This window comes from Dipodomys ordii, unplaced genomic scaffold, assembly GCF_000151885.1.
Source record: "Dipodomys ordii isolate 6190 unplaced genomic scaffold, Dord_2.0 Scaffold507, whole genome shotgun sequence".
NCBI classification, from domain to species: Eukaryota; Metazoa; Chordata; class Mammalia; order Rodentia; family Heteromyidae; genus Dipodomys; species Dipodomys ordii.
The window spans coordinates 49,984-53,458 of record NW_012267723.1 but is presented as its reverse complement, the minus strand read 5'-3'; the positions used below and the strand labels follow the sequence as shown (position 1 = coordinate 53,458).

At 41.2% G+C, this 3,475-nt stretch overlaps 1 pseudogene; it reads left to right on the top strand.

Moving 5' to 3' along the window:
* Positions 1–10: 10 nt before the first annotated feature.
* LOC106001856 lies at positions 11–1,411 on the top strand (annotated as a pseudogene).
* Positions 1,412–3,475: the final 2,064 nt, after the last annotated feature.

Sequence of the window (3,475 nt, the reverse complement as noted above, 5' to 3'; positions counted from 1 at the left end):
GCCGCCCGCCCGCTCGCCCTCCCCCCTTCGCCTTCCCCGCGCCCCCGACCGCGGAGCGGCACCATGTCGACGCCAGCGGCCAAAGTCAGTAAAAAGGAGCTCAACTCCAACCACGACTGGGCCGAGGAGACCTCAGAAAAAGAACAGCAAGAAGCAATTGAGCATATCGATGAAGTACAAAATGAAATAGACTTAATGAACAAGCCAGTGAGGAGATCTTGAAAGTAGAACAGAAATATAATAAACTCCGCCAACCGTTTTTTCAGAAGAGGTCAGAATTGATCGCCCAAATCCCAAATTTTTGGGTAACATTTGTCAACCATCCACAAGTGTCTGCACTGCTGGGGGAGGAGGATAAAGAGGCCCTGCATTACCTGACCAGAGTTGAAGTGACAGAATTTGAAGATATAAAATCAGGTTACAGAATAGATTTTTATTTTGATGAAAATCCTTACTTTGGGAAAAAAAAAAAAGTTCTCTCCAAAGAATTTCATCTGAATGAGAGCGGTGATCCATCTTCAAAGTCCACTGAAATCAAATGGAAGTCTGGAAAGGATTTGACAAAGCGCTCCAGTCAAAGCAGAATAAAGCCAGCAGGAAGTGGCAGCATGAGGAACCAGAGAGCTTCTTCACTTGGTTCGCTGACCACTCAGACGCTGGTGCAGTTGGGAGAGGTCATCAAAGACGACATCTGGCCAAACCCATTGCAGTACTACCTGGTTCCTGACATGGATGATGAGGAGGGAGAAGGGGAAGAGGATGATGATGAAGAAAAGGAGGAAGGATTGGAAGATATTGATGAAGAAGGGGATGAGGACGAAGGGGAAGAAGATGAAGATGATGATGAAGGGGAAGAAGGAGAAGAGGATGAAGGAGAAGATGACTAATAGAAAACACTGATGGATTCCAACTTTTTTTCCCCTTAATTTTCTCCAGTCCCTGGGAGCAAGTTGCAGTCTTCTCTCCCTCTGTGCTCATTTGTCCTGTTCTTGAGGTCTCTTTTCTCAAAACACCATGGTTCTCAACTTATTTGGGGGGGAATACCTTGCTCAGAATACAACGGGAAAAGAATCTCCACACACCTCTGTTCTAAATTCAGTTTTATCCCTTTCTGTCTCAACAAAAACTGTACGGAATCAACACCACCACCGCCGCCACCTGCTCTGTGGGAAACAAGAAAGGCCTCCCTTTGCTTTGCTCTGCTGGAGGCACCAGGCCCTGTGTAGTAGTGCATAGATTCTAGCTTTTCTCCTCCTTTCTCTGTATATTGGGCTCAGAGATTACACTGTGTCTATGTGAATACGGACAGTTAGCATTACCAACATGTATCTGTCTACTTTCTCTTGTTTAAAAAAAAAGAAAAAACTTAAAAAATGGGGTTCTAGAAGGTCAGCAAAGGGTGGGTTTGAGATGTTTGGGTGGGTTAAGTGGGCGTTTTGACAACATGGCTTCTCCTTTGGCATGGCAGTTTAAGATGACACTTTTAAAATAAAATTCTCCTAATGATGACTTGAGCCCTGGCATTACAGGAGAACCAGCAGACCCTGTAGGATCTTATTTGGAATTGACATTCTCTATTGTAATTTTGTTCAGTTATTTTTAAATTTTCTTTTGTTTTCACTGGAAAGGAAAGATGATGCTGAGTTTTAAACGTTAAAAGTGTACAAGTTGCTTTGTTACGATAAAACTAAATGTGTACACACACACACACAAAAAGATTGGAACAGACTAGAGAACTGACTTCTTTTATTATCTCTTCCAAGTTTTCTCTCAAGCCTGATATTTGCTTGTTGTAAGGAAGCAACACTCCTTCACAAAGGCTGTAGGATCTCCTTTTGAAAGATCTATATTCTCTTGTGGAAAAACAAAGATTTTTCTCTTTTTCAAGTATACTACCCCACCAGGTGTATGTATAATATTGTTAGGATTGTGAAGGCATCTTGATTTGATGTTTTAGCATTGGTGTTGAGGGACAGGTATCTGACCTGGGTTACACAGGTGGCAAGAGAAAAAGAAGCTGTTCTTCCAGACCATTCCAGGTGGGTACAGCAAGGCAAGGCAAGACAAAGCAAGGATATTTATTTATTTATTTATTTGCCATTCCTGGGGCCTGATCTCAGGACCTGGGCTCTCTTCCTGAGCTTCTCTGTGCTCAAGGTTAGTGCTTTTGAGCCACAGCACCACTTCCCAATGTTTCTGAATAGTTTATTGGAGATAAAAGTCTCATGGACTTTCCTGTCTGGGCTGGCCTTGAACCAGGATCCTCAGATCTCAGCCTCTTGGGTAGCTAGGATTACAGGCTTGCGCCACACCCACCCAGCTAAGGCAAGAATTTAAAAAAAAGTTTTAATAGACATAAATAATCATATACATTTGGAGACAATGTGCTATTTTGATACATACGTAAAATGGAGCATGACCAAAGCAGGGCAAATAGGCTTTTCTACTTGGGTAATGTCAACTGTTTTAGGTTTTACCCATGAGTGATAACAAGCACATGTACCTTTGATGATCTGGGTTTAAATATTGAGATAAAAGAGTCAAAGGGGATCTTCACTAGCCATACAATAGAAAAGGGTCTCATATCTAAAATATACTTAGAACTCAAAAAATTAAATTCCCCAACAACAAATCCTCAAAGAAACAACTACCCGATAAATAAGTGGGCTAAAGACTTAAAGAGAAACTTCTCTGAAGAGGAAATGAATGGCCAATAGATATATGAAGAAATGCTCAACTTCTCTATCCATAAAAGAAATGCAAATCAAAACAATGCTGAGATTGCACCTCAGCCCAGTTAGAATGGCTATAATCAAGACATCTAATAACAACATGCTGAAGGGGATGTGTGCATTGTTGGTGGGAATGTAAACTTGTTCAACCACTTTGGAAAGCAGTATGGAGGTTCCTCAAATGACTCCACATAGAGGTCCCTTATGACCCAGCAAACCCACTTTGGGGCATTTACACAAATGATCACAAACAAGGCCATACTAAAGCTACCAGCACAACTATGTTTTCTGCAGCATTATTTACCATAGCTAAGATAGGGAACCAACCCAGAAGCCCCTCAGTAGATGAACGGATGAAGAAAATGTGATATATATATATATATATATTTGTATATATATATATATATATATAATACACACACACACACACACACACACACACACACACACGGAATTCAACGCCTCCATCAGAAAAAAATGACATCGGAAACTTCTGAAGAGGAAAGAAGGATGGCCAATAGACACATGAAGAAATGCTCAACTTCTCTATCCATAAAAGAAATGCAAATCAATACAACTTTGAGACACCACCTCACCCCAGTTAGAATGGCTATAATCAAGAACTCTAATAACAACAGATGCTTGAAGGGATGTGGACAGAAGGGAACCTTACTTCATTGTTGGTGGGAGTGTAAATTTGTTCAACCACTTTGGAAAGTAGTATGGAGGTTCCTCAAAAGACT